This window comes from Panthera leo, chromosome B3 (assembly GCF_018350215.1).
Source record: "Panthera leo isolate Ple1 chromosome B3, P.leo_Ple1_pat1.1, whole genome shotgun sequence".
In the NCBI taxonomy this organism is placed as follows: Eukaryota; Metazoa; Chordata; class Mammalia; order Carnivora; family Felidae; genus Panthera; species Panthera leo.
This window is the reverse complement of record NC_056684.1, coordinates 1,330,049-1,350,166: the sequence shown is the minus strand read 5'-3', so window position 1 is coordinate 1,350,166 and position 20,118 is coordinate 1,330,049. Positions and strand designations below refer to the sequence as shown.

The following is a 20,118-nucleotide window of genomic DNA, read 5'->3' as shown; positions in this document are numbered from 1 at the left end:
CGAGAATCGTAATAATGATTTCCAGGTGGCAGGAGGTTTACCAGCCCGCTTCAGGTGGGAGCAGCGTCTGGGACTCCTTGGCAACTTTCTCTGGCCCGGTGTGCGGACGGATGGACAAGGCAGGCACCTGCAGACCCCCAGGCGGAGGGCAGGGTCACCGAGGCTACACAGGACGGGCTCACGAGCCGTGACCTGGCCTTGTGCTCCGCACGCTGGGCACGGATCACTCCCTCAAAGCTTGGCCCAGGATGAGCCCCATGGTCATTTGTGTCCCAGCCGAGGACTTCTGGTCACTCTCGGGGTTGACCTGGCCCCACTCCAGCTATGTCTGACAGTATACAGCCGCCCTTAGGGAAGCCCAGCCCTCCAGGAGCCCTTGGCAGGGCCTCAAATGCAGGGAGTAAGCAGCGAATGTGGTCGGGCAGCTGCCTGCAGCACCTGGGACAGCTCTGGAGCAGAGCACCTGTGGGCAGGCCCCACGCCCGCGACCGCGTGCCACAGTCACTGGAGACTTCACGGGCCCACGGAGGCCCAGGCCCGAGAGAGAGGAGAGGGCCTGGGTGGTCTGGCTTGGCCAGCGTTTGAGAACCCTGGGTTAAAGCCTCACCTCCAACCCTCCAGGCCCTACTGGCTCCATATTGCCACCTTAGCAAGACCCCGAGATCTCTTTATGTGACCTGCACTGGGGGAAGTGCCAGCCTGGATCGTAAACTCGCAGCGTGGATGTGGGTGGGCCCCGAGAACAAGGCTCGGGCCCCAAGAAGCCTTAGCTGAGCAGCGCCGGCCACCAGGACCAGCTTGGGGCAGGGTCACCCTTCTGAACCGACAGGGAGATGGGAGAGTCCAGTCAGACAGAATGAGCTCCCTGGCAGGGAGAGGAAGGAGGGGCCCACTCCCTGGGTCCGGGGCCGCAAAGACATCTTGGGAAACGTCGAAGGCCGGGACCGTTGCGGCAGACGTCAGGCACGGATTCCGTTTGCCGGGACCCTCCCGGGCATCTGTGCGCTTGGCCTAGCCTTCCTGGTCCAGGCCAGCAGCCGCCCGAACCCTGCGTCCTCCGCCTTTGCTCTGTCTTAGACCTAAGCTCAACCTTCAGATCCGATGACCCAATCCAGCTTCTCAGTTTTGCGAGTCCTCGTGTCCCGCCGCACTCACCGGCGGTGGCCCCAGGAAGCGACCCCCGAAGACCCACCCCCACCCAACCGCAGCCTGGCATTGGGAGTCTGGGGGTGGAGAGTGTCTATGAAAGCCCCTCGGCCGTGCTCACAGACGCCCTCTGCCTGACTCCTCTTTCCAGTTCCCCACCGGCGTCGCCCAGGGCTGCCCTGTAAGATCTGCACCACTCCTTATGCTGGTCACTGCTCTGTCCCTGTGGTTCCCCCATACCCTGCCCACAACTTGGTCCACAGTCCTAAACAGATCTTCCTCACATTGTCCTGATTTGAGCGAGCCCCCTGTTGGGAGCCTGCCAGATGGAGCTGGGAAGGGTCGCTTCCTTCCGGAGAGCTGTCGCCCCAGCCCCAGCGATGCCCGCTAAGCTCACCAGCATCGTGGCGTCCCAATCTTGGAGTGTGGCACACACGACAAGGGGCTCCCTTCCAAGAGATGACCTTCCCACCAGCAGGCATGACCCGGCCAGGAACCAGACGCCAGAAAGGGAGTGAAATCCCAGATTTCAGCAAAGGCTAGGGGCTCATGTCTGTGCAGAGTGCGGCAAGATTCCTTTCCTGGCCACGGGAGGCTGGGCTCAGTGACCCAGGCGGTTCCTTCCAGCTGTGAGGTTGCGAGTCTGCAAATGGCCCCCACTCCTCTGACCCCCTCGTCAGGCTCTCTGGGTCCCCAGGACATGCTGATGGCAAGTGTGCTGATCGGGAAGGAGGAAAGGAAAGATCAGCGTTTCTCCTGCCTCATCAGCTGGCTGCTGGGACTGACCCCAAAGCTACAGGGTGCGGGTGGGGGCAGAACCCACAGGGCTGCTGGCTCAGAGGGTCGGGAAGGTCAGCGTCAGATTTCCCGGAGGAGGCGTGGGGTAACGCAGGATCCCCCGCTGCAGGACTTCAGACCCTGGCGACAGGGCGGTCAGAACATGGAGGTCTGCCAGGGAGGTGGGGACACAGCACTGGGCCAGGGGAACCCAGCAGGAACGAAGCAAAGGGGTGGCAGGGGTGACGTGCTGTCAGATCCTGGCCGAGGGGCCTGGGCAGCGTCCAGAGTCCCCATGGGGTGGGAAATTGAGAGAGGGCCGGGTTCCAGGCAACACGGTGTTCTCGGTTGGGACCTGGGAGTCCTGTGTGCAAATGGCTGCAGAGGAGACCAGAGACAGGAGGTGCATGGCCTGTGTCATGCTCACACTATACCCCAGGACCTCTGCCAGCTCCCTCATCACGGAGCCCCTTCCTCACGAAGTGCCCTGCTAGCTGCTGAGGGTGGAACGATGCCCGGGAGCAGCGGGATGTGCCTCGCCCGTGAGCTCAGAACTGTCCCTCTGCCTTCGTGAGCACGGCCTCGGCGGGCCAGGGGCGGCTGAGTCAGCAGATGGCAGGTCTGATGGCCTGGATCCTGGCAGCTGGGGCCGGCAGGCTGCCAGTCACAGAGCTCCTCCCGTGCCAGCCCAGCTGCCCAGGAAAGCGTGTGGGTGAGGACCCAGCCAGTACAGCAGAGGGCTCAGGCCGTAGGTGACCAGCTGTCCCGGGTTACCCACGACTGAGCTGCTCCCAGCAAACGGGCACAGGCGGTCACTCAGCACAGAGTGGTGAGGCCCTAGGATTGAGGACCTCGGGCAGCTGGGAATGCAGAGAGGCCAGGGACCGAGTGAGGCCGTGTACCCAGGGAGTAATTGCTGGCCCCAAGGCAAAGCCCTGAGGCAGGACCCCTGGAGTCCAAATGCTGCAGGGATCATGTTTGTTCCCAGCTGCTCTGAAGGACCACACAGCTGGCTGCCTGGGGGACGCAGAGTTCGTAGCATCTCTGCCCCAGTTCCTCCAGTGGTGGTTCATTGGTCACTCTTACACAGGAGGAAGTGGAGTCAGAAGGGCATTGAGGGTCAACTGTTCCACAGTTTTGGTTTGGGTGTGGGCTCCCAGAATCCCCTGGGTGCCGTCTTATCACGGTGACTGTACGTGTTTACCACGTACCGTCTTTCCCACCGGATTCTCCTGCAGAATCTGCCGTCTGGTGTCTTTGCATCTTGCACACCCGAGGCGCTCAGTAAATGTTTACGGAGCGAACGCACACAGATGCAGGCTCGCTGTTGCAGGGACCAGGGGCCGAAGGGCAGACGGAGACGGTGCAGCTGGTCATTCTGCAAAAGGCAGGACCAGGGGACCGGAACAGACACCGCAGGAAGCCTGGTTTCAGGCAAGGAAGCGGCCTCACGGTCATCCGTGGGGTTGGTGTTGCTAGAGTTCCGGCAAAGGTTCTGTTTGTTGAGGGCCCCCTCCCGCCAGCTGGCCTGCCCGCCGGGTCCTGTGCCCTCTCCCTTTCTTGCTGGCCGTTCGTCCCTCCAACACCCACGTGCTGCACCCCACTGAGGGAGCGCTGGGCTCCCCACGGCACTGGGCAGGGCGCAGAGGCTCTAGAACGGGGAGTCCCCCGCCGCAGGGGTGCCTGTGCCCCGGGGGCACTCGGCACAGAGAGACACACACAGACGTGCAGAGCCACGATGCAGGGGACAGGGGGTGCCGGTGAAGTGCCAGGGGTGGGGCCGTGGCGTGACCGGACAGGTGTGAGCCGGAAGCTTGAGCAGGCGGCATGCTGTGGCCGTGCCGTGGAGCCACCCTGTGGCTCCTCCTGCTTGGGTCCCCTGCCCCTGTGTCCTTGCCCACCTCTGCGGGCTCCGGGCTCGGCTGCCGCCGTGACTCACCAGCGCCGCGGGCGTGTGTGCGCTCCACTTAGCTCTCAGCCCTTCCGCGCCCACCGACGCTGGCAGCCGGCTCACTCCTCCCAACTCCGCCCTCTCCTGCCCCGCCGACTTTGATGCTTGCCGTTTGCCTTCTGAGCCTGCCAGCTCATGAATTATTTGTATGCTGTGCTTCCTCCGCGGGCCACCTTGGCAAACAAGACAAGTTCCTGTGGACCTCATCGTGGCGAGGGGTGGGACAATAAGCGGTCGGTCATACACAGTGTGCTGCGCGCTGTGCTGGGCGTAAGCACTGTGGCCCCGGGGCTGGAGCGGGGCTGGACGCGGCAAGCCTGGAGTCAGGGAGGGCGTCAGGGAAGCTGCAGCCCTATTTCTGGCGTGTAGACCCTGCCATGCATTACGGCTTCGTGCCTAGTCCGCCTGTCCCCTCGCCCACCCTTTCCCTTAGTCGTTTATTCATTGGCTCATTCACAGGCTATCCGAACACCCGTTATGTGCCAGATGCTGTGCTAGTCCTGGGAATACACGATGAAAAAGATTTGTCCTGTGCAACACTGGACTTTTAGGTTCCCACACGCGCCCCTCTCCTCCCCGCTTCACTGCTCCCTCTCCCACTGCTCCCTCGCGGTCCCACCCTCCACCCCTTTCCTGGTTTACTGCCTCCACCCTTTAGACCTCAGTTCAAAGGTCACCTCCTCGGCGGAGGATTCCCTGCCCCCTTGACCAGTTTAAGGTCCCATTATGATGCTCTCATAAAAACCTGTCATTTTCCTTTCATAGCACCTGTAATTATGTATTTCTTAGTGGGACTATTTCACTAATGTTGGTCCTCCCAATCACCAGTGTAGAAACTCATTTGTTACAGTTTTTACACTGTTTAGCACATGGTAATGGTTTAATAAATACAAATTGGATGGATGGATGGAGGTTGGATGGATGGATGGATGGATGGATGGATGGATGGATAAGTGGGTAGATGGAAGGATGGATGGATGGATAGATGGATGGATGGATGGATGCATAAGTGGGTGGATGGATGGATGGATGGATGAGTGGGTGGAAGGATGGATAGGTGGGTGGGTGGATGGAAGGAAGGATGGATAGGTGGGTAGATGAAAGGGATGAATGGATGGATGGATGGATGGATGGATGGATGGATGGATGGATAAGTAGGTAGATGGAAGGATGGATGGATGGATAGATGGATGGATGGATGGATGGATGCATAAGTGGGTGGATGGATGGATGGATGGATGGATGAGTGGGTGGAAGGATGGATAGGTGGGTGGGTGGATGGAAGGAAAGATGGATAGGTGGGTAGATGAAAGGGATGAATGGATGGATGGATGGATGGATGGATAAGTGGGTAGATGGAAGAATGGATGGATGGATGGATGGATGGATGGATGGATGGATGGATAAGTGGGTAGATGGAAGAATGGATGGATGGATGGATGCATAAGTGGGTGGATGGATGGATGAGTGGGTGGAAGGATGGATAGGTGGGTGGGTGGATGGAAGGAAGGATGGATAGGTGGGTAGATGAAAGGGATGGATGGATGGGTGGATGGATGGATGGATGGATGGATGGATGGATGGATAAGTGGGTGGATGGAAGGATGGAAGGATGGATAGGTGGGTGGGTGGGTGGATGGATGGATGGATAGGTGGGTAGGTGGATGGATGGAAGGAAGGATGGATGGATGGATGGATGGATGGATGGATGGATGGATGAGTGAGTAGAAGGATGGATAGGTGGGTGGATGGAAGGATGGATGGATAAGTGGGTGGAAGGAAGGAAGGAAGGAAGGGTGGGTGGATGGATGGATGGATTGTTGAATGGATGGTCAGTCAGTTGAATGGATGGATGGATTGAAGGGCGGATGGATGGATGGTTAGTTGGATGAACTGGAACTGAGGCATAGTGAAGGCAGGGACCGATTAGGGGACTGATCCAGGAGTCAGGGAAGGAAGGAGGTGAGGATCAATGTATAAGCCAGAGTAGTAGAAGTGGGAAAGTTGAGGAGAGGATTGACAGGAAGGAATCTGCAGGATTTGGCCTCTGGTTGAATGTCAGGAGCAATGCAGAGGGAGGAACACAAGGTGACAACCAGGATTCTGACTGAAGGCTAGGGAGACTGAAAGTAAGAAAGAGAGGTGCCTGGGCGGCTCAGCCAGTTAAGTGTCCAACTCTTGGTTTTGGCTCAGGTCCTGATCTCACAGTCTGTGGGTCGAGCCCCGCGTTGTGCTCTCTGCTGACAGTGCAGAGCCTGCTTGGGAGTCTCTGCCTCCCTGTCTCTCTGCCCCTCCCCGCTCACGTGCTCTCTCCCTCTCTCAAAAATAAAATAAATAAACAGTAAAAAAATAAAAATGAAAAAAATAAAAGAGAACCGGTTTGGAGGTGTGGGACAAAGATGTCCTGCCAAATTGGAGGTACCTGCTGAGGCGACAAAGTGGGCATTTTAAATTCTTTTTGGCCACTGCGAAAGTTAGGATAATACTAGCTTCCCTGAGAGAGAAACTCCACCAGACCAGCGGCCTAACGCAATACGAGCTTTTATTTAAAACATTCTCTTCGGTCCCTGTGATAGTCCGGTACCCGTCTTCCTGTTCAGCCTGATGACGTGCTGACACAGAGGTTTAGGGACCCAGGGTCCTCGCATCTTGTGGTTCCACCATCTCCTTGGGCCTCAGAGCTGAGGGGAAGAGACAGGAGAGCACTCACCGGCTTCTCGGCCCCAGAGGACCACCCGTGAGGAGAGCCTACCTCACACCGTACAGCCAGAGGTCCAGACTTGCTTTCTCAGGCTTCCTGGAGTCTGGAGCACAGACACCAGACCAAGGCTCTGACACTCAGGCGTGCCACCCCCACACTTCGACGGGGACCCTGACCAGCAGCCCAGCGGAGCCCATCCAATGAGGGAGCCTGCGCCCGAGGCCGTGGTGGCGGCTCTCCTGGCTGCAGCGTCCACCCGCCCGCTATCCAGTGGCCCTGAGACCGTGCCTGGGTCCCCTGGTGGTGGTTCTGTGCTGTGATCTTGGACACCGTTCGCTGTGTGGTCTGCTTGTCCTTCTGGAGTCTCTGAGAGCTACTTACCGCCTTTTTTTTTTTTTTTTTTTTTTTAATTTTTTTTTTTCAACTTTTTTTTTTTTTTTTTTTGGGACAGAGAGAGACAGAGCATGAACGGGGGAGGGGCAGAGAGAGAGGGAGACACAGAATCGGAAACAGGCTCCAGGCTCCGAGCCATCAGCCCAGAGCCTGACGCGGGGCTCGAACTCACGGACCGCGAGATCGTGACCTGGCTGAAGTCGGACGCTTAACCGACTGCGCCACCCAGGCGCCCCTCGCCTTTTTTTTTTAAAGAAGTTTATTTTTTTGTTTTTATTATTATTAATGTTTGTTTATTTTTGAGAGAGAGAGGGGGAGACACAGAATCCCAAGGCAGGTTCTGCCTGGACAGCAGAGACCTGACGCGGGACTCAAACCCACGAACCGCGAGATCATGACGTGAGCCAAAGGTGGATGCTTAACCGACTGAGCCACCCAGGCGCCCCTACTTAATATCTTTTTATTTTTTAATGTTTATTTATTTTTAAGAGAGAGAGAGAGGGGGGACAGAGAATGAGCGGGGGAGGGACAGAGAGAGAGAGGGAGGCACAGAATCTGAAACAGGCTCCAGGCTCTGAGCTGTCAGCACAGAGCCCTATTCGAGGCTCAAACTCATGAACCGTGAGATCATGGCCTGAGCCAAAGTCAGACGCTCAACCGACTGAGCCACCCAGGCACCCCTACTTAATACCTTTGTAAATAAAGTTTTTCTGCGTACATTTGCCAGCGGTGTTTTCTGTTGCTTGTGAGCAGACAGACCGAGAGTAAGTATACGGTAGCAGCTGGAGGCCCAGTTGGAGGCCCTGAGCTTGGGAGACTTGGGCCAGAGCCTCCCCTGGAGGCGTTTGCAGCCATGGGAGGGGACAGGGTGGCTCTGGGAGTCTGTGTCACCGTGCTGGAAGACAGCGTGGACTGGAGCCTCCGCACATGAGTAGGGACTAGGAGCTCACAAGGCAGGGAAGGAGCTGCCTGTGCACCTCTGTTCCTGGTCTCCCCCCCACCCCTCCCCGCCCAAAGGCCCTGCCTGGGGGTTTGCCCTTTGGGAAATCAACTCCTAGTCCAAGAAGATAAATCCGTCTTTTCTTCAAGCCGTGGTGTCTTTCATGGTGACTTTCTCGTTCTTCTTTAACGACAGAGTTCTGTAGTCTTTTTTTTTTTAAGTTTATTCATTTTTGAGAGAGAGCAAGAGAGCATGGGGGAGGGGAAGGGGGGGTAGAGAGAGAATCCCAAGCAGGCTCCACGCTGCCACTACAGAGCCGGACATGGGGCTCGAACTCACAAACTGTGAGATCACGACCTGAGCCGAAATCAAGAGTCGGGACGCTCAACCGACTGAGCCCCCGGGGCGCCCCCAGAGCTCCGCGGTCTCAAGGCCACCCCAGAAGACTCCTGTCATTATGATGACAGTTACAACACCCACTTACCTAGAGCAATGGCACCAAATGGGTGACGTCGGTGACGCCCTCCCAGTGCAGCAACCTGCGTCCCCACGGCACTCTGGCCCACGGAACCCAGGCACGGCCTCAGCACGCTCTCACGTTCACGGGCGCTCGCTCCCGAGATGCAGCCTGCTGCGTGCCGGTTCACACGGTGTTTTATAGATGAGAAAATCGGTAACTCGAGAGGTTAAACGACTTGCCCCAGTTTGCACATGTATGTCACAGGAGAGTCAGGATTTGAACGCAGGGATCTTTTTATTTATTTTTATTTTTATTTATTTTTTTAGTTGAGAGAGAGAGAGAACACGCGTGAGCAGAGGAGAGGAGCAGACAGAGAGAGAGAGAGAGAGACGATCCCAAGCAGGCTCCAAGGTCAGTGCGGAGCAACGTGGGGCCCAATCCCATGCCCCTGGGGTCATGACCTAAACCGGAATCAAGAGTCAAATGCCCAACTGACTGAGCCTCCAGGCGCCCTGAAAGTGGGGATCTTGATGTAAACAAGGTGTTCCTTATCTGTGTGTCTTCTAGGTGACAAAGACCTCTTTCTAATGCATCTCAAGGGACAGAGAAAGCCAGGACCAGCTGCTGGGCCTCTAGGGATGGCCCAGCAGGTCGCACTGGCTCCTTAACAGCTGGGAAATGGGATTATGGGCCAGACAAGCAGCTGCAGACTCCCAGTCTCTGCATGGAGTTTGTGCACATGGTTGGTTCTATGTTCTAAGAAGCCATGGATATCTGCCCACAGGGGGTAGAGGTCAGTGAACTTAAATGTCCAGAAAGATAGACCTTGAGCATCTGGAAGGTTGGGTCATAGGGGGTAGAGCCACGGCCACTGAGAGTTCAGGACAGAATTTTGCCCAACGATTCATGTGTTTTGGGTTTTTTAAAAATTTCTTTTTAATGTTTGTTTATTTTTGAGACAGAGAGAGACAGAGCATGAACGGGGGAGGGTCAGAGAGAGAGGGAGACACAGAATGTGAACCAGGCTCCAGGCTCCGAGCCGTCAGCACAGAGCCCGACGTGGGGCTCGAACTCACAGACCGCGAGATCATGACCTGAGCCGATGTCCGAGGCTCAACCGACTGAGTCACCCAGGCGCCCCAACAATTCACGTGGTTTTAAAAAAGCAGCCATGTCTCGTCCTTCAGGGATGGACGGCAGGCCCAGCGAAGGCACCAGCCCACGAGGAGAGGCTGGAGCTAAAAAGGGCATTTCCAGACTCCCTTTCCCCTAAAGTACAAGATGCGGGTTACTCTCTACCAACCCCATGGACTGCGTGTGACGGCGAATTGTGCAGAGAGAAGAATGTGGCGGGGACTGCGGCAGAGGCACTGCCGAGCTGGTGGCTGCCGGTGACTCCCCGAGGTCAGGGTGGCTCCTTGGAGACGGCTGGCTTCCTGCCTCAGGAGCTCCTTCCCCACGCACACACGCATGTCCCGTGGCCGCTCAGCTCTGTGTTGTGGTTTTGGGAGTCCTTCCTGGAGGCGCATTCCTGTGTCTGTTTCTTTAGTCCCTCCAATGACTCTGTGATCTGTCTTTAACCCTTAATAAATACCTTTCTGGGGTGGATCCTGTGGTCTGCAGCCTAGAATCTGACCGATGCCCCACGCCTGGGAGGAATGCGTGCTGGTCACTCAGAGGCACGCTGAGCCTGGGGAAGGTCCACTGCCCTCCCCCGGGGACTGGGGTCGCGCCCCTGCCCTGGCTCCAGCTGAGCGAGTGTCTTTTTCTAAACTAGAAGCCCATGCCCTCTGGGAGTCATACCAGCTTCCAGTTCCCGTCACTGATAGTCCTGGTGGAAAGGAGACGAGAAGGAGGAAGGGTCCATTCTGCTTCTAGAAGGAAGTTAGTGAGCTATACGTTGAGCACGTCTTTCAATAACCCTGACCCAGGGGCTGCTGTCTGCAATCTTATTACGCCCTGGTTGGGTGTAGAGTGTGTGTGTGTGTGTGTGTGTGTGTGTGTGTGTGTGTCCACAGGCACTTGCCTGACCCTTGTGTTGATCACGGCTTCTGTTTGCTGAATTCTGATGCCTTGCTGTCTTGAGGCACCGGGGGGACTGCCCTTCGCAGGGTTGGCCTGTTCCTGGGGACAGTAAACAAGGCACCTGGAGAGCTCCTTTCTAGTGCAAACCACATTCAGAATCCACATTCCCATCTCCCTCCTCTGTGGTGCCCTCACCCTGCAGGCCACCGTCCGCCTGTCCTGTAGGACCAGGTACCACACAACTAAGGACAGCCCCTATTATGCCCAGAGAGGACTGACCTTTTAAAAAAGTTTTATTTAATGTTCATTTACTTTTGAGAGAGACAGAGACAGAGAGTGAGCAGGGGAGGGGCAGAGAGAGAGGGAGACACAGAATCCGAAGCAGGCTCCAGGCTCCCAGCTGTCAGCACAGAGCCCAATGCGGGGCCCGAACCCACGAACCGTGAGATCATGACCTGAGCTGTAGTCTGAACCGCCTGAGCCCCCCAGGTTCCCCCAGAAGTGGCTGAGATGACTCAAACTAGCCTGTCTTCAGCCTTCTCACCCTGCCTCACCTGTTCCTTCCCCAATTTCCCCCCCATCCCCTCTGCCTCCTGACCGTCCCTGGTGCTTCTATGAGTATAACAAACTGTTTTCAATAGCAGTTGACTCCTGATCTGATGGCCTCGCCATACCTAACAGATAATTAAGCCTGTATTTTAAAACACTCCTCTGTTCATTCATCCATCCATTGAAAGGATATCTCCTTAGGCCTGTCAAGTGTCAGGAATGATTCTAGGCCTCGAGAACCCAGTGATGTGCAAATCAGACACCGTCGCTGCCTTTGTGAAGTACGGTTGGGGCAGCAGACGTGAAACAAATGGTCACACGGACAAGTGTATGATTAAACAATACAAGTTAGACAAAAAGAGGAAGAGATTACAGGGTGCCGTGCGAGCACAAGGGGGCAGGATGTGGCTTCTAAACTGAAACCTGAAGGGGGGCCTGGGTGAAGAGTGGAGAGAACATCTAAGGAGACAGAGCAGCATGTACCATAGGCCCTGGGGCAGGAGAAGGCATGGGGTGGCCAGCGCACCCTGCGTGAGAAGGCGCAGGCCTCAGACCTCCTGTGAGGCTGGCAGGAAGCTCAAAGGGCATCTTAAGGACTTTGGAATTCTTCCTAAAAGTAACCCCACACCTTTGAAGGGTCTGTAGAGAGATGTCTAGTTTACTTTTTAAAAGACCACTTGGGGGCGCCTGGGGGCTCTGTTGGTTAAGCATCTGACTTGGGCTCAGATCATGATCTCATGGTTCCTGAGTCTGAGTCCCATATTGGAGTCCTGCTTCTCTCTCTCTGCCTCTCCCTCATTTGTGTCCTTTCTCTCAAAAAAAAAAAAAAAAAAAAAAAGCCACGGGCACCAGGGGGCAGAGTGCAGGGCGCTGGGGAACGGGGGCGCAAGAGGTCAGGGAAAGGGGTGAGTCTGAACTGTGTCTGAAGTTTGTGGCCTTGGCTGGGTGTAGGGGTGGTGGAGAGGGAGGGGTGGAGGCCGCCGTGCAGCTGCCGTCTAGACCTCGGTGGGGCTTGTGGTCCAGACAGCCCGGGTCTCTCCTCGTAACCGTAACCGGCCCTGCCCAGACGAGCCCCAGGCCCAGCCCCTGCCCCAGCTTCCCTCCCGGGGGGGGTGAGCACTGCCAGTGGACATTGTGAAGGCATCTCTGGCCCAGCACCTCTCCCTGCCCTGGACCTGGGACCTTGCCCGGAGCTGCCCTCAGCTGCCATGACTCCTGCAGAAGGGTAACAAGATAACGAATTTTCTCCTTTCCCCCTCTTTAACGCTCCTTGAAAGAGTCATGTCCCCTCTTTGGGGAGTGGGGAGGCAGGGTAGAACTACTTCCAGGACCAATACGACATGTTCTCTCCAGGGAGTACAAATCAGGTCATCGGGGTCATTTATTATTTATTTATTTTCTTTAATGTTTTTATTTATTTTTGAGAGCCCGACAGAGTGCAAGCGGGGGAGGGTCAGGGAGAGAGGGAGACACAGACTGTAAAGCAGCTCCAGGCTCCGAGCTGTCAGCACAGAGCCCGACGCGGGGCTCGAACTCACAAACCATGAGATCACGACCTGAGCCAAAGTTGGTTGCTCAACCGACTGAGCCACTCAGGCGCCCCCTGGTAATCCTGTTTTTAAAACACAGACACCCCCCCCTGCCCCGCCAAGCTACCGTCCCCCCTGCCAGCCCTTGCACGGTGAACTAATTTTTCTGTTGCCCGAGAAATGAAGCTGGCTGTTTTTTTAAAAAGCACATTTACGGAGGTGAAATTTACATACAATAAAATGCACCCATTTAAAGTGTATAATTTGCTGTGGGTTTTTTTTTTTTTTTTTCCAGTTCAGTGGGTTTTCACAAGTGTCAACACCATGTAACTGCCAGCCAACACGATCAGGATATAGAATGTTTCCATCGCCTCAGAAAGTTCCCCGTGCCCTTTGCAGTCGGTTCCGGGCCCCGGGAAACCACCCATGTGCGTGCTTTCCGGTTACGAGATCGGCTTTGCCTATTCAAGAATGTTCTGTGAATAGAATCATATGGCAGGTAATTTTTTGGTGTCTGGCTTCTTACACTTAGCATAATGTTTTAAAAACGTCCCCCGGGGTTGCGCGTATTAGTAACGCATTCCTTGGCACAGATGCGCCATTCTGTGTATCCGGCCCCCTGATGGGGTCGTTAGGTTGTGTCCTGCTTGGGGCAGTTGTGAATGAAGCTGCCATGAGCATTTGAGCACACTTCCTTGGGTGGATATATTTTTGTCTCTCTTGAGCAAAATACAACCGTGGAATTTTGAGGTTGCAGGTTCACACTGCCCTACTTTGTTCTCTCCTTCCCGCCGGCCCTGTGAACGCAGTTGTCCCACGTCCTCGCCATACCTGCGCTCAGTCTGCTTTGTCTCTTGTGTTGCAGGTGTTCTAGTGGGTGTTGAGGGGTGGGCCGGTCGACTTGTTGTTATTGAATGGTAAGAGCTCTTTATATATCCTGGGTACAAGTCTGTTGTTAGATATGTGATGTATTGCAATTTTTTTTCCCCTCTCCATCTGTGACTTGTCGTCTTGTTCTCTTAACAGCGTCCTTTGCACATTTTAATTTCAGTGGGGCCCAGTTTATCAGGGTTTTTTTTAATGGTTTATGAGACCTTCTGGCTTCTTTGTGATCATGCTTTTCTGATAGGAACTCCAGGGCTATTGTAAGAAAAAATGAGAGAATAAGGTCTTTGGTTCCTATGGGGCAAAGAAATGTGGGTAGGAATTTGGGGGGCCCGGGGAGGGAGAAACAATTAGGAGGGAGGTTCCAATGTCAGGATGGCACCCTCACTGGAGAATCACTGAGGCTTCTGCCCCAGTGAGCTGTTCCACCACCCCCTGGAGGGAACCCACCTACACTTCTGGTTCCACCAGTTTGCAGCAGCATTCCCTGGCACACAAAAATGCAGAGCGCATACCACAGACAGAGTAGGGAGGCCCGACGCCTCTGATCTTGCTTCTTGAACTGCTCCTAGAACATTCTTTTGGGGTCCGGCCTCCTGCCTCCCACGATCTGAAGTCCATTTCCGTCCCTGCTCGGGGCCTCCCTCAGTCCCGGGCAGCCCCTCCTGTCAGCACGCCCTGTCCCTTCCTCCACCTCCAGCCTTTTTATGCCATCTGTCCATTGGCCCCTCCTGTCCCCCAGCTCGGGCGGTGGGGGAGGACGTCCTTCGGAACCCCACCACCTGCCTGCTCAGGCCCGCAGGCTCACGGCGGGGAGGGATGAGGGGCTCTGCGCCTCCATTCTGGAAGGTGCAGCCGCGGGCCACGCCCTGTCATGATGCGCGAACACTGTCCAGACTGAACGTGTTTCCAAAGATTGCTCAAAGAGACAAAATTTTTTTCCCACTTCGCTTTTTTAAGTCACGAGGAAAACCTGTACGTGTGGAGACTATCACAGTGCCAGAACAGTACCTCGCTGATTCATCAGAGGCAGAACAGCCGTGTCTACGCGTTTGCTAGTAAATAGTCGATGTAACAGAGAAAAGACTGGAAAATGGGCACTGAAAAATTATTAAGTATAATTAAAATACTGCTGTCTCCAAGGATCGAAAGGTTTTTTAAAGAAAGCTTTCAAGAGGTTCAAAGTCAGCAGGCAATTAGTTGTAATGGTGCTCGAAGGCTCGAAATGAGAGACGTGAGCTAATGAGAACACTCCTGAATTCAAGGGTTTGCTAAAGTTTGAAGCTAAAGGTGAACTTTCCATTTGACTCCCCTTTGGTGAGGTTGATGCGAGACCCCAGGCCATCATAACCCATATGCTTCACCAAGATTCATCCTTAATGGATGATCTCTAACTCTCAAAGTGGGCAATTTTTTTTTTTTTTACTTAATCGTTTCAAATGATCTTTTTATTACATAGTAATTATAAGTGACCGAGTTCCATTTTGAGCCACTTATGCCTCATTTTCCTCAATGTCACGCAGAACGTTTCAGGGCGTCAAGTTAGGGAGGCCCAGCTTTTGAACCAGAGTTACCAGTTTTGAACCGGGTTTCCCCGAAACACGACTGAGTGTGGCACAGTGATGTCCGAGCGGATGTAGCAGGTGGAAAGGGTCCAGAGCCTGCAGCTGGATGCGCCCACAGGGCACCTGCCGTGGAGACCGGAGACGGTGTTGCCAGGAGGAGGGGCCGGCCCTGGGAACGGTGGCACAGTGTGGACTGGGGACACTTGTCTCCATACATGTCCTCACGTGCCTCCCTGCCAACATCACAGCTTCATGTACTCACATCACACCAATATCCACGCCCCGAGAGCAGGGGCGGGAGGCACTGGCAGGGACGGAAGAGGACGTCATGCGCCATGGGCCGTGTTGGCTGTGCGGCTGGATTCGAGTGTCTGTTGTTCTACGTTTTGCTTGTATTCAGTCGGGATGAAGGCCAAAAGCAAAGACAAAGCCAGGGCGTCATCTTTGGCCCAGGAGAGCCCACAAGAAACCGCCCAAGTCCTCACGGGGGCTTTAGCACAGGGAGGAAGGTGGGACCCGGCACTACCTGAGGCCCAGGCAGGACACGGGTTCTAGGAGAGCTGGGGCCCAGGCAGAGTCAGGTCCCTGTGACACAGGGACTCTGGAATATGGGATCAGCCGCCAGACCGCCTTGTTCTGAAGCCCCTCGAGGCCCCTGGGGCCCCCAAGCCTTCCCAGTCTGGGAAGGAAGTCAGCAGGGAGCCTGGCGGTTGCTGACACGCTCTAGACAATGGTGAACACTACCGGCTCCTGCCCCTAGGTGTGTGCTCACCTTCCAGCCACTTTGAAGGGTGTTTGTTTACACTCCTTGCTCATCTAATGACGGGAGACGGAGAGACGAAGCCTTCCGAGGGGTTCAGCCAGTCCGGGAAGTCCGTGCTGAGGGGCCGAGGTGCAGGGGAGGAGGGGAAGGCACCGACCGCCCCAGGCCTCTGGCACACCGGCGTGCCCCTCTGCTGTCCCTCTTGGGGCCACCGTCCCCGGGCCCACCTGGCAGAAGCCCTGAACGGTCTGGCCTTTTCACGCTTGGCAGCCGCCGGGACCTGCCCCACCCACGACATCACCTGGTCCTGTTGCCAACGGCCCTAAATGTCTTCAAGCCTTTGCCAGCCTTGGCGCGGACTCAGTGCCGACTGCCGTGGGGGCGTGGAGCCAGTCCGCCGGGGACGCGTGAGGGACCCTCACCAGGCAGAGCGCGCTCTCGGGGCTGCCCGGCACTGGGTGGGGGTGCGGGGCGGGACGGTTGGGGGCGGGGCGGAGAAGCCAGAGACCTGGTAGTGGCGCCCCCTGGGGGCCCTCCGATCGGGGCGGAAGGAAGCGTTGCTCGAGTCTGACGTTGCCAGCGCGCACGTCTCCGGGATAAAGTCCCGGGTCCCTACAGTAAGTATATTTATATTTTTAACTTGAAAGTTACAGGAAAAAGTGATTTGGGAAATGCTGCCCCCTCCAGGAGGTGGAGCTTTGTGCAAAATAGAAGGGGCGTCCCTTCCTCCTGCAGAGGCGGCGCGCGCGGGGGTGAACACCTTTGCCCTCTGGGCTGGGTGCCCGCGTTGGGCACAGCTCAGGGCCTCGCGTGGTGGCTCACGGGCCTTCACAACTGGCCTGGAATTCTCCTCCTGGTGTCACCCCCCTCTTTGCTGCGGGGCCAGCAGCCGGCCGTCCCGCCCCCACCGGGCCTGGATCCTCGGCCTCTGATGCCCTTCTCCCGGCTGTGACTCTCCTGCTTCCCCCGCGCTGCCCGGGAGGACCAACATATTTTCTGCCCCGCACCCCGACCCGGTAATTTTTAAGCCTCTTCTAAAAAATATATTGTGAGGGGCGCCTGGGTGGCCCAGTCGGTTGAGCGTCTGACTTCAGCTCAGGTCATGATCTCACGGCCGGTGAGTTCAAGCCCCGCGTCAGGCTCTGTGCTGACAGCTGGGAGCCTGGAACCTGCATCGGATTCTGTGTCTCCCTCTCTCTCTCTGCCCCTCCCCTGCTCATGCTCTGTCTCTCTCAAAAATAAACATTAAAAAAATGTTTTCAAATAAAAAAATACTAAAAAATACTGTGAAATGTAACACTCCCTCAGAAAAGCGTAGAAAACATATATTCCCGGTTCTGTAAATTATTATGAAGCAGATATCCAAGCAACCAGCAATCAGCGCAGGAGATGGAACGTTCCGGGCCTTCTCCCCCCTCCGCTTCCCTTCCCCCAGAGCCTTCTCTGACTACAGTCGTCTCCATCATGCCGACTTTTAGGGAAATTTCTTCCCGGCTTTTTTCCTTTCACCACACAGGATTGCCAGCCTGAGTTCTACGGCTTACGGTCGCCTGTTTTGAACCGTTTGTAAATGGACTCGCACAGCGTGCACCCTTGTGTTTTGTGTCTTTGGCTCAGTTTTGCGTTTGTGAGACTCATCTGGGTCGCTGCGCGTGGCTGTGGCGGTTCGCGTAGACCGCTGTGTAGATTCCGGTTGTGTAGACAGACCCCCCTGTTTCTGACCTATTCTACGGTGCTTGACATGGAATCGTTTCTAGTTTCCGGCAGTTAGGAATGCTGCCGCTGTGAGCCCGGAGCCAGTCTCCCGCTCGGCGTGTACGGGCGTCCCGCCGGGTGTGGGCCTCGGGGTGGGATTCTTGGGTTCAGGGTCTGACACGTCCGCAAACCAGTCAGCCGCCGCTGTCTGCACCTACCAACACTTGGCGCTGTGGGCCTTTTACGTTTTAGGCACTCTGGGGGGCGTGAGTGGCCTCACCCAGCGTTTCCCTGACGGTTAGGCTCTTGCTCATTTTTTGCTGTGCGTGCTGTCCTTTTCTTTCCATATTCTGCACCTGTATACGTATATACGTATGTACGGAAAACATACACGTATTTTATACATGTACATATACATAAGGCGCGTATGATAAAATATACTTCTATTTTATGCTTATACGTGTATACACATGCATCTATATATATAAGCATTTTATTATACGTACGTGTGTAAGGTGTGCATATACGCGTGTAATCGGTTGTCTGTGTAACACGGATATGATGCTCTGCGTTACCAGTATTGCAAACATCACCACTCAGGCCCGTCATTCCCTTAACAGATCCTTTGATGAAGAGTCGTGCTTAATTATTATGTAGTCAGATGTATCCATCTTTTCCTTATTGGTAGTGCCTTGATGTCCTGTTTAAGAAGCATTTGTCATGGGGCGCCTGGGTGGCTCAGTCGGTTGAGTGACCAACTTCGGCTCAGGTCATGATCTCGCGGTTTGTGAGTTCGAGCCCCGTGTCGGGCTCTGGGCTGACAGCTCGGAGCCTGGAGCCTGCTTCGGATTCTGTGTGTCCCTCTCTCTCTGCCCCTCCCCCATTCGTGCTCCGTCTCTCTCTGTCTCAGAAATAAACATAAAAAATTTTTTAAAAAAATTTTTAAAAAGTATTTGTCATGAATACATTATTGATAGTATCTAGTAGGAGCTTTTAAAAACTATTTTATTTTTTATGATATGTTCTTCCGCATCACATTTTTAGAGACATTCTATCAGATCTTTTTTTTTTTTAATTTGGGGAGAGAGAGAGAGAGAGAAAGAGAGGGAGAGATTGTGCACGAGTGAGGGAGCAGCAGAGAGAGAAGGAGAGAGAGACAGTCCCAGGCAGGCTCCACGCTCGGTGTGGAGCCCAACACGGGGCTCGATCCCACACCCCTGGGATCATGACCTGAACTGAAATTGAGAGTCGGATGCTCACCTGACCGAGCCACCCAGGCGCCCCTGAAAACTGTTTTAAATCGAGGTGTATCACATGTAAAGTGTGTAAAGCGTGCGAGCTTAACTGTGCAGCCCGGTGAATTTTCACACAGGTATACGCTCCGGTCAGCACACTCGGCTCCAGATAGGTATTTCTGGCGAACCAGACGGCTTCCGTGTCCGGTCAGGTACGGCCCCCTCCCCCAAGACAAACACCGTTCTGCTTGTTCCTCTTTTGTCTCGTGGCTGGACTTCTGAGCCTCAGACTCCGGTCTCGGGCTCTACGGATGCGTTGCTGTGAACATTCTTGCACATGTGTTCTGGTGGGCAGAGCACGGGTCTCTCTTGGGTGTTTGCTGCATACCTAGGAGCGGGACGGCCGGGTCGTGGTGTTGATGGTGGAGAGCACCAGACCTTTCCCACGGTGACTGTACCAGTTTACGCCCCAAAGACCACGTCCCCACCAACACTTGGTATTGTCAGACTCTTCTTTGTTTGTTTTCAAGTTTACTTATTCATCTTGAGAGAGAGAGAGAGACAGTGCGAGCGGAGGTGGGGCAGAGAGAGAGGGAGAGAGAGAGAATCCCGAGCAGGCTCTGTGCTATCAGCGCGGAGCCCGATGCAGGGCTTGAACTCACGAACCGTGAGGTCATAACCCGAGCTGAAATCAAGAGTCGGACACTCGACCGACTGAGCCACCCAGGCGCCCTCCGAACTCCCGCACGTCCCGCTTCTCTCTCTCTCGGCGAATGTCTGTGAAGCTCCTCTGCGTGTACCAGCCGTCGATCGCTCTTATTGCTGACTGGCTTAAGTCGTACAGATACACCACGCTCCGTGCATTTCTCTGTTGGTGGACATCTGGGATGTTTGCCACGTTGGGCTGAAACGAATAAAGCTGTTACGAACGGCCTTGCAGATGACCTTTTTGTGGATATACGTTTTCATTTTTCCTTCGTAAATACTTTGGGTGGAATTGCTGGGTCAGAGGATCTTCCCTCCTAACATTTTATTATGAAAAATCCCAAGTGTACACAGAATCGAGAGCATTTTAAGGGAAACGGGAGCAAGTGTGTGCGTGCTGTTGTTAACTTTGTCACGCAGCTGTCCGTCGTGTTGTCCCTCTGGCTACGACGAACCCATTTTGTTTCCAGTAGACTGGAGACCCCAGTGCACTCCTTCCCTATGGTGCAGCTTGCATGTTATGAACTAGAATTCAGTGTTTGCTTAGAGTTTTTCCTTTCGACGTAGAATTTACAGACGGTCAAGTGCACACGAGATTCCTCCTGACACGTGCACCTGTGCTCAATTTCGACCAATGCGTAGTAACCCAGACCCCACTGCTGTCACCCCAGTGTTACCATCACTCCGTACTTCTGCTCTTCTGAGACAATTTTTCCGTTGTTGTTTTTTACAGTGAAAACTGTGCGTTGCATGATACGGCATTTCCCTTTCCTGGAAGGCTTTGTTCACTTAATGTTTT

General features: G+C 54.9%; 1 protein-coding gene and 1 long non-coding RNA gene across 3 annotated transcripts in view; both read left to right on the top strand.

Annotated features, from left to right (window-relative positions):
• BCL2A1 (BCL2 related protein A1) overlaps positions 1-20,118 on the top strand; it is a 59,987-nt gene that overhangs the window by 12,246 nt on the left and 27,623 nt on the right. The gene's annotated exons all lie outside the window — the stretch shown is intronic.
• Positions 8,731-18,773, top strand: LOC122221509. 2 transcript variants are annotated; one of them, XR_006203264.1, is made up of 3 exons: positions 8,731-8,779; positions 12,767-12,970; positions 18,752-18,773. It is a non-coding gene; the product is annotated as an uncharacterized LOC122221509 (long non-coding RNA). The 2 variants fall into 2 exon arrangements; XR_006203263.1 differs by lacking the exon at positions 18,752-18,773 and adding an exon at positions 13,337-13,489.